Here is an 11,038-nt window from a genome sequence, read left to right on the forward strand (position 1 = left end):
GGCTCAGTAATGTTGGCTCGTGGGCTCTAGAGTGCAGGCTCAGTAATTGTGGCACATGGGCTTAGTTGCTCTGCGGCATGTGGGATCTTCCTGGACAAGGGATCGAACCCGTGTCCCGTGCATTGGCAGGCAGATTCTTAACCACTACACCATGAGGGAAGTCCCCAGATGTCCCTTTTTTTTCAGTTAGATGTTAAATAAACTTATCATATGTTCATTTTCAGCCTCATGTTTTAAAAAGATTTTTATTACACAAAGAAGTCATCCACATGACATGAGGGACCCAAAGTTAATGGGAAACAATAGTAAAAATGTAACCCTCCTAAAGTATCAGTGATCATCACCTTCCTTTTCTTGTTTTCCTAGGTACACCCTAAGGGTGGTTATTGCGATGAAGCTGTGATATACACACTGAAAGAATGTGATGCTCATCATATTGGTATGGCCAAAACACATGGGTATGAATGTCTCTTGGGAGAAGCCATCCAGGACAGTGCCATGAAACATGAGAATCTCTGGATCATCACAAAATTTTAGCTCAGTAACTGTGGCTTTGAAAACACTGTACAGTCCTGTCTGAAATCCTGTGGCTTGGAGTACATAGGTGTGCACTGTAGACATCATTGGTCATTATCATCTTCTTAGAGATTCAACCATTCTTTTATGTATTTTTAGGGGATTAAATAATTTTGGATGTAGTGTGACTCTGAGCATGGCAGATGTCAGAATAAATATTGTGATGTGTTTTTAAAGAAATAAATTTTATTGTGCTTTGAAATCCCTTTTGATGTCTTCTTATACAGCTCCCAGTAACTTAGTTACAAAGTCAACTGTCTCAGATGTGATGTCTTAGCCCTTGCTCAGCTTTTTATGAATTCTTTTGCTATTTTATAATCTTTTGATTCACGTCTGTCCTTAAGTAATCTTTTGTCTTTTTTTTCCATATATTTACTTTTTATTGAATTTGTTAATGTTACAGAGTTTTTGCACTGCCAAACCATGCCTGAGAATTCAAAGAAAGAAATGCTACAGTGGACAGTCTCATCCACCCATCATACAGCATATTAAAACTTGATTCATGTGCATTTTGATAATTTCATAATCTTTTAAAAAGTTATATCAAGGGTTGGAATTTTTAAATCTCCTGCAGGTCTTCAGATTTCTGTGCCATTAAGTAACATTTCCACATATTCATCTCAGTTCATTCCTTAATAACGTAACCCCCAAAAAATTTTGCTGGAAAAAAATGCATACTTTTCAGGGGAAATATGTGGCTCAAGGTCCAAGAGATAATTTGTTAAAAGATTTTTGGCTCCCAAATGAAGTTTTCAGATTAACCAAGAATCCTTTGTTTCTCAATCATCCAACCTTTCCTTGGCTGACTCAGCAACTACCCAAGTACATGAGAACATAGGCGTCCTGCCTGCCACTTCAAATAATGCCAACGTTATTGCCCAGATATGGTTCGCAGGTCCTGTCAGATGACTCTGTAACCCTTCTAGGAGTGCGATTCCTGCATCGACACTTTTATCAAGACTGAACTCCTGGAGGAAAATGCTCCTGTATCAGGATAGTTTTACTCACCCATTTGCTTCACTCTTGCCAGTAGCAAGTCTGCAACTCCTACATTTGGCAAAGGGATTTTATAATAGAGAAACCCAGACTCTGCATCAAGTGGTCACATGCCACTTTGAAATATTTCTATTAAACCGAAGATACAAAACTAGGAAATTACCAGACTATCTCATTAGATGGAAAGACTTTTCAGTAATCCTGGGTAGCGTCCTGATGTCCTTTTTCAGGACTAAAAATTACTGGATAGTTTAAGTTGTAATTATTAAAAACAGAAGTGCTACATCACCTGTCTTTTGCCCCGACTCTCCAAATGAACAACGTAAAAAGACACACCAGAAGGTTGATGACAGAGCTAGGCTGGGACAATCACTGCATCTACAGAATGTCTAATACCTTAAACGTTTGGGCACAAGTGCATCTGGAATTCTTGTCAGAGACCATGCAAGATCCATGAAACTTCAGTGGGTTTTAGGTTGAGGTTCTGCTCTCACTGCTTTGAATTTATAAGGACACGTCTGTGACTCCCTTGGCCTGAGCAAAAACCATACTCTTCCCACCACAGTTTACTATACAACTTAGACCTGATTAGAGGAGGCTTTAGCATCACCTGAAGTACAGCCCCCTGCATCTACTGCCCTTTACATCAAAGGCCATTTGGTTCTAACCTAGGGATTGGCGTATTCATGAGACATTTCACAATTCCAATGCATATTTCAGGTTACTTTGTCAAGCAATATGCTCTGTCAAAGAACTATTCCAAGTCAAAGCAAAAGAAACAAAAAAAAACCCCCCAAAAAGCCTTAATATGGAACACAGAAAGAGCACTACCCGAATAAAAAATTACTAAAAGAAATAAGATTATTTCCCCCCCACCCCTTTTCCCACTTGGTGACCGAGTTTGGTTGAATTTAATTTGTGTTTACCTCAGAATACAGCTCAAAGTTTAAATTATAAATCACAGCCCTACACAGATTATCTGAACACATCAATTCTTTCGAGAGCAGCATGTTCCAGGAAGTCTAACATAGCCACAGCCCACTACAGAGTGTTCCTTATGGATGGGGCACAGGACAGGTTAATTAAGGTCACTTAAATCTTCATCTTTTACAGCAGATCAGAACCCAGATGGCTGACTTTCTGCAGGATTTCTGATAGGAATCCAGTAGAGCTGGTTTCAAGTTTCTCATCAGCACTTAAAAGCTGTAACCTTCTTATCCAGACGTTGTGATCCACATGAAGTCCACAATGAGTGCAGCAAATCTGAGGCAGTCAACCCTGACGAAGGCTTAGTATCTGAACATAAAAAGATTTTGAAATGACCACTGGCTGCAGTTTTTGGTTTTTTGTAATTGCAGAATAATTATGAAAGAACACTGCTGAATCTAGTTCACACATCTATATAACAATGAAAATCCCCCTAAATCCAATACACATAAAGAGCAGTTGTGAGACTTTAAACTTCCATAGTGCAATAGGGCTGATTGCATATACCGAGCGGTCTGCATCAGTTGTAGATCCAGCAGAGATCAGATAGACGATGGATGGCTGTCCGTGGTGGTTAGCTGTGGTCTAGTTACCTTGGAAGGGCTAGCAAACACCATTCCTTAACTGTACTGTGTGTGTCTGCTTTTCTGATTCTCAAGCACAGCATGCTGGTTGTCTAGCTGAAGTTTAAGGGTCTGGTTTATTGAACCCTCATCCTTACCTCTAGTTTTGTGTCTTACTACTTCAAAGCTCTTTTCCATTTCTTTATCCCTAAGGGAAAAGAAATGTGATCAGTAAGTATTTCTTCTTCACTAGGTTGTTTTGAAAATATCCTTCCTTGAATTAAAAAAAAAAAGCTACCCCTTAGAAAAATCTTGAGGAAGTGACAGGAGGGGGAAACTGGTTTATAAATCCTTATCAAAACCATTTTTAAGGCTTCAGTTGAACAGAAAATATAGAATACTGTACTGAAGCTCTACAGTCCTATTTTCTGTGGTAGCAAATCTACTGAATACTATTAACTGAAAACCTGTTTTGGGACCGACTTCAAGACAACTGGAAAGTTAAAAAGCTGTATAATGACATGGTGGTTCCTTCTAAGACTCACTTTTACTCTTAGCAAATAATAGACAATATATATCTCTTTCTCTATGCATAAAGTAAGGACAACAATTTCCTCATTCAAGTAAAGTTCCACTCATTATTCAAAGACCTCCCCACACTTCTACTTTATGGGAGTGGATCAGATAAAGATGAGTGTGGTGAATCACTGTAGGACAGAGCAGAGGAACAAGTCAAAGTGGAGGTTGAAATTCAAGCCAGCTGTGCTCTCAAAGAGGCAAAAAGGCTGGGATTTAATTTAAAAGCCACCCTCAAAAATTTCCATCTGAGGTCATTTACATTTCTTCCCATTTTATTTGCTTGGTAAAAACATCATGTCCCTAAATAAGATGTGGATGTGCCATATGTGGTCATTTGACTCCAGGTAGCTTTCATTTGAAGTACCTGCTCTGGCTTTTTCTACATGCTTGGCAGTGGGCTGCAGGGGTGGGAACTGTGCATCACTGTAGATTTCTAGTGGCCCTTGTGGTGCTTTCCTTGCTGTGGTCAACCTGACCCCCAGAGGCCTATACACGCCTCTAGTCATTGTCAGTTCTGGGGTTTCTGTAACAACTACTGGACCAGGAGATGCTTGTATGGGAGCTGTTTTTTTTTTTTTTTTTTTTTTTACTTAAAGTCAGTTTATTGTAAATTTTAACCACATCTACAAAATATCTCCACAGGAATACTGAGATCAGTGTTTGATTAAATAATGGGGTATGATAGCCTAGCCAACTTGACACGTGAAAGTAACCACCACAAATAAAATGTAAAATAATTTCTACTTGATATATACATTTGGTAATAGGAAGCTTTTTTTTTTTTTTTTAACCCGAGCTGTTTTATTCTAGGTACCTGAAGATTTTTCTACATCACCACCACTACCTCTACCTTCTTCCCAATTATCACCTGGATCTTCTCTTTTTTCATTTTCATCTTCTTTCTTTCCACTTATTTGCATTGCTTGAACTCTTAGGCTGCTGTAATCAACCTCTTTTTGCTCAAATTCTTTCCACTCATCTGCATCCTTTGTCACAACCTTGGTGGCGGCCCCGGGGCCCATGGCCTCCCTGCCTGCGGTCCTGCTGTAGCCCAGCCGGGTCCCTGCACCCCATCCTTTTGTCTTTATGTCCATTTGTCTTTATGTCACTTTTTCATATTCCCACCTCAATTAAGAGAAACTCTCATTCATGGAGCAATGGTTAAATCTCCACCTCTTTGCTACTCCTAGTCCTAGAACTGTCTAAGTATCATATGACCTGCACCTTGGAGAGGTAACCTACCATGAGCTGCAGTCCAGTCCTAAGTTGTTCAGGTTAAGAAACTCAGTTTCTCAGTTTCTCAGTTTCTCAGTTTCTCAGTTCTCAGAAACTCACTAACTAAGTCTTGCTTATTAACTGAGGTGCTATGGTTTATGCATTATAATAACGTGAATTTATCCTGTTATTATTTTGAATCAATAGTATGGCATCATATCAAAGAGACTTTAGTATACTAACATACCAAATATGGTGTATAGAGTTATAGCAGAGATTTCTAAGACCCCAATGAGTGTAGTATATAGAAAGTACAGTGGATTAGAAATAAGGAGGCCTAACATTCTTATCTGAGTTCTGCTGATATTATCTATGTGTATTTGAGGCTAATTGTTTAAATTCTCTGGGCCTTGGCAAGAAAGGGAAAAGAACTAGAAGGCACACCCATTCCTTTTTAGAGTATGCTCCAGAATTTGCATGTATCACTTCTGCTCCTGTACCTTTGGCCAGAGCTTAGTCAGTTGGTCACATGTAGCTGGAAAGGAGACTGGAGCATGTAGTCTGTAGCTAAAACTTGTAGGATTTTATGACTAAAGGAATTGGACTTTTGAAGGACAACTAACAGTCTTAGTCATTTTCCCCTTTTATCAGGAAAGTAAATGCTCTCTCAGCACCTTCCTTCCTCCCTCACCCCCAGCAGATTTCTGCTTAGGCTGGAATTGGCTCATATGGTCACCTCTAGATGCAAGGAAGCTGAGGAAACAGGAAACAGGATTTACATGATTGGCTTTCACCAAAGGTTTCCAACTTTCATGGTTCACAGCTCCCTTGGGATCTCAGTAGATATTTTCATGGTGCCAAAAGAAATACGTAAAAGTTCTATTTACAACTTAGTAGCTGTTTGAATAAATTATGCACATAAATTGAAAGAAAAGTAATACCTTTTTCATTCTTAAAGAACCATGTGTTGTTAAATGGGTATCACCTGTGGGGTATTCCGTAACTTCTCAAACATTGGCATCAGATTGGATAGTGCCATTTCTCGTTCTACATGCTTTTCGTGCCATACTTTCTTTGTTTTTTAGTCACAGCAACCACTGAAAATCCAGTTTGGCAATGATAGGGCACAGTCTAAAGGTATGTAGTGATCGCATATGAAAACTGTACCCTAAGCTAGTGGTACGTGCTGTCCAATAGATGTCGAGTCCCACTGCGTTTCCCTTGAAAATTAAAATATGCTATTCCCCCGTGCCCAGTGAGCTTACTCTGGCACCCTTGGAGACTGGGCACACGGTTTGGGAATCATGGGTTTAAACTAATCATGGTCCATTATGTGGGGCTGGACGTATGGCTCCCCGTACAAGAATCAGGTTTCTTTTAGAGAAGAAGAGAGAATGGAAATTGTTTAGGAAACTAACAATTTCTGCCTCAGTCTGCCCCAGCCAGACTATATGTTCTTTTAGAACAGAGGGCATGGCAGTTTTTTCATACTGTTTTGTGTGTAGCACAATTCTAGGTACTTAGAAGGAGCTCAGTACATATTTATTAAATGAACGGAGAAATGAAGACTATGTGGTTAACAGTATGGTTGATTCTATCAACCATAGAATGTCAGGTTATAGGAAATTTGTTGTCTGTATGGTAAGCCTCTATGTAAATTCAAGGGCCTGGACTATGGCTTCCTCATTTATTAAGCTCAGAGCCCAGCGATATTGTAGGTGATAGAAGGTGTTGGTTAGATGAATTAGTGAATGTCTCAGTGAGAGCTAGTTCTGTCTCCAAACCCATTACAAAGGAGTTTCATTACACTGATAATGAAAAATGCTTATTAGTGAGCTCTCAATATAAATGACCATGCTGGCTGCCAAGAAAGAAAAATAACCACTCCATCTTATCACTAGAATCTAAGGCTTTCTTTTGTTACCGCAGTCACCACTAGAAAAACTGACAAAAAGAGAAAAGCAGAACTTTTTTGAGATGTGAGAAGAACTTTTTCTGCAATGGTTTACATTGTCAGCAGCTAAACTGTTTCACAATTCAGGATCATAAAGACTGGAAAGTGACTTTTTAAACAAAAGCCATGAAACTTTATAAGTATGATAGCTATTTGAGCAAAATTTGTCTTTCTCCTCTTTCTTGTCTCCTCAACTCAAATTTATTTTTCTGTGTTTTCATTGTTTTTGCAACAGAGGAAGTCACTGAAGCTCTTTGCCCTTGGCTTCCCTCATAGTAAAGTGTATAACTCTGTGACACTCTATAGACGAATGTGCATGTGCTAGCATGTTAGTTACGTCTACATCTAAAAATTGCCTATGATTACTTGATTTTTCTAGTCATATATTTAGAAAGTTATTTATGTATCTGTCTCTATCACTAAATCAAAAGTATTTTGAAAGCAGGTTCTATGTCCTTTTTCATTTTGGATCTGGTACAGAGTAGGTACCCAGTATATATTTGCTGAATTAGTAAACTATTTCTTATGGAGATTTTCCCAAAAGCATTAAGCAGTGTTTTGTTAAATACTCAGTGTGTGTATGTTTATTTTCTGAGAGCCAAAACCGTCTCCACTTTAACTCCTTCAGTATTCCTATAAACTAAGGAAAATCAGAATTTATTTTCATTGTTTTGTAAATGGAAAAATATAATTATCTTTAATGTTGGATACCAAATCTTGAATTTGTACTATGAAAGAAATAAACTAGTTAATATATTTTAAAACCCCTTTTTTTAATATACATATAAATTTATTTATTTATTTATTTTTGTCTGTGTTGGGTCTTTGTTGCTGCACGCGGGCTTTCTCTAGTTGCGGTGAGCAGGGGCTATTCTTCGTTGCGGTGCGTGGCCTTCTCATTGCGGTGGCTTCTCTTGTTGCAGAGCACGGGCTCTAGGCGCGCGGGCTTCAGGAGTTGTGGCTTGTGGGCTCTAGAGCGCAGACTCAGTAGTTGTGGCGCACGGGCTTCGCTGTTCTGCGGCATGTGGGATTTTCCTGGACCAGGGCTCGAACCCGTGTCCCCTGCATTGGCAGGCAGATTCTTAACCACTGCACCACCAGGGAAGTCCCTAAAAATCCTATTTATTTATTTATTTATTTATTTATTTATTTATTTTCTCTCAACATCTTCATTGGCGTACAATTGCCCCACAACGGTGTGTTAGTTTCTGCTTTATAACAAAGTGAATCAGCTGTACATATACATATATCCCCATATCCCCTTCCTTTTGCGTCTCCCTCCCACCCTCCCTATCCCACCCCTCTAGCGGTCACAAAGCACCAAGCTGATCTCCCTGTGCTATGTAGCTGCTTCCCACTAGCTATCTATTTTACATTTGGTAGTATATATATGTCAATGCTACTCCCTCACTTTGTCCCAGCTTACCCTACCCCCTCCCTGTGTCCTCAAGTCCATTCTCTACGTCTGTGTCTTTATTCTTGTCCTGCCAGGCCCTAGGTTCTTCAGAACCTTTTTTTTTTTTTTTAGATTCCATATATATGTGTTAGCATACAGTATTTATCTTTCTCTTTCTGACTTACTTCACTCTGTATGACAGACTCTAGGTCCATCCACCTCACTACAGATAACTCAATTTCGTTTCTTTTTATGGCTGAGTAATATTCCATTGTATATATATGTGCCACATCTTCTTTATCCATTCATCTGTCGATGGACACTTAGGTTGCTTCCGTGTCCTGGCTATTGTAAATAGAGCTGCAATGAACATTGTGGTACATGACTCTTTTTGAATTATGGTAAAAACCCTTTATAAATAGAAGAATATTTATTCTTTTGTTTGTAAATGTTTTTCTACCAATGTAATAAAAGCTTTCACTGAGCATTTACTAGATGCAGGTCAATGTCCAGGTGTCAGATTCATGCTGCAGTCAGTTTTACAACCTTAAATTTTATTTTATTTATTTTTTATTTTTAATGAGAACTTTTGCAGTTTACTCTCTTAGCAACTTTCAAATGTGCAATGCAGTATTATTATTATTTTTTAAATTGGAGTAAATTTTATTTTTTTAATACATTTTTATTTGTTATTTTTTCTGAGCACAAAAGAAATATGTATGCTCATTGCAAACAATTTAATCATTATAAAAATATTTAACAAAAATACCAGAGATAACTTCTGTTGATAGTTCAGAGTATATTCCTACAATTTTTTTCTGTGGATTTATATATGCATAATAATATTGTTACAACTTTGAGGTGCAACCTTTTAAATGAAATTGAATCATAATGCGCTCCCTAGTTTGCAATTTTTTTTTCACATAATGTATCTAAACTTTTAAGTGTAAAAGATCTTTCAACTAGTAAATATAAAATTTCCTTAGTCTGTTTAGTTGCTAGATCTTGCTTTTAGCTGTTGACAGTACCCTATACTCTCACTTTGAATTACTTTCACAATTGTAATTTGAATTATTATTTATAAAATTGTAGGTTTTATACCTGTCTTCCTAAGTAAATTGTACATTCCATGCCTAACGCACACTACCTGAAACATACAAACATAACAGCAATAGATGCTATGAATGAATGAATGAATGAGTGAATGATGGGCTTCTATCTCAAGACTTTCTTTACAAGGCTTGTGTTCTTACCACATTTCATACTGCCTCCCCTTAGTGGTTTTTTTTAATATGTTTTGTGAATTTTCATATTCTTGTTATTTATGTTTACATTATTTTTAGTTTTGTTTAGTATGTTTTAGGTCAATGTGAAGACAGAGAAATAAGCATTTTAGATATTCAGAAGTATAGGAATAATAATTACATAATGATAAAAATAATCAGCATTTTAAACCTGTAAACTTATTGGAGCTTACTACTTTTCAAAATTAAAAAGACAATAATAAACATTCACAGAGCAGCTTTATTTCAATTTTCTGACATATTTCTTAGCCCATTCTCTTTCTACTCATTCAAGAAGAAAAAGTTTCTAAACTAAAATAATTATATAAATTAAATGATAAATGGCAGAGACTGGTAGTTATCCCCTAGTAGTTTTTCCCAGGTTCTAGAAGCTCAGATTTGTGACCATCTGCAGTGGACATTCCATTTCCAGCTTGCAACCAGGCATGGCCAGTAGCATGCAAAAGGAAGTGTCTTGTGGCAGTTTTCATGAACATTCTTCAGGAGAGAGTGAGGTGTAGGTCCCTTTACTCTTGTCCTCTGACTCTTTTCCTGTTTGCTCCTCTGGAATGTGATGCTATCATCTTGGACTATGAGGTTGAAGCCTTGCAGTTCAGAACATCAAGATGCATGCATCCTGGGTTCCTGGCGGCATGGGTCACCATGCCAGTCACGAACCACTTCCTGGACATTTCTATGAGACAAAAATAAATTTCCATCTTTATTAAGCTATTGTTTCTGTCATTTTCTCCCAAACTTAATCTTAGCTAATACAGCTATTGAATCTGGAATTTCTAAGATGGTCCCTATAAGCTTGTTATTTGCCACGCATAACCAGCCCCTACCAATAGCATTTCATCAAAGAAACCATATGCAGCATTACTCCCTATTTATAGATTAAAAAAATAAGGACCAGAGACGTTTCAATTCAGATTCTAGGTCCAATGTGCTTCGTAAGAGACTGCATTTACATACTAATTGACAAGTAATAAGATAGAATACAAGTCAATAATAGCCTGTTTTTGTATACAGTTCTGTTATTTGTTTCAAGATATTAATCTCATCTAGTTCCTCAAAACCACTCTTAAAGTAGGTACATAAATGACAAAACTGAACCCCAGAAAGTGTCATCTGCACAAGGTAACAAAACTAGACAGTGGACTAATTTCCTGGGTTCTAGTTCTTTATGCTTTTTATCATATTGTTCATCAATCTTTTAAAGCCTCATCATAAAGTATATTATTTTGCATTTTATTAACCAAGTTTGAGAAATAATTTTTTTTCGTCTTCATTGTAGACGACAGGATGTCCTTTTCACATCCACATGTGCACAACTGAGAGAAGAGCCTGAGCATCAGAGAAGATTTTATTGTGTGTTAAATAAAGGTACCGTTTCTCTCTCCCTCTGAGAAGGAGGAGATATTGGAAGAAAGAGTAGAAAAAATATATCTGAATTAAAACACTCTCTTGTTTCAAGAAAACAGTAGTA

At 37.6% G+C, this 11,038-nt stretch overlaps 1 pseudogene; it reads right to left on the bottom strand.

Annotated features, from left to right (window-relative positions):
• Positions 1-3,179: 3,179 nt before the first annotated feature.
• Positions 3,180-4,795, bottom strand: LOC118900056 (annotated as a pseudogene).
• Between the last annotated feature and the right edge of the window lie 6,243 nt (positions 4,796-11,038).

The sequence above is a fragment of the Balaenoptera musculus genome, chromosome 1 (assembly GCF_009873245.2).
Source record: "Balaenoptera musculus isolate JJ_BM4_2016_0621 chromosome 1, mBalMus1.pri.v3, whole genome shotgun sequence".
NCBI lineage: Eukaryota > Metazoa > Chordata > Mammalia > Artiodactyla > Balaenopteridae > Balaenoptera > Balaenoptera musculus.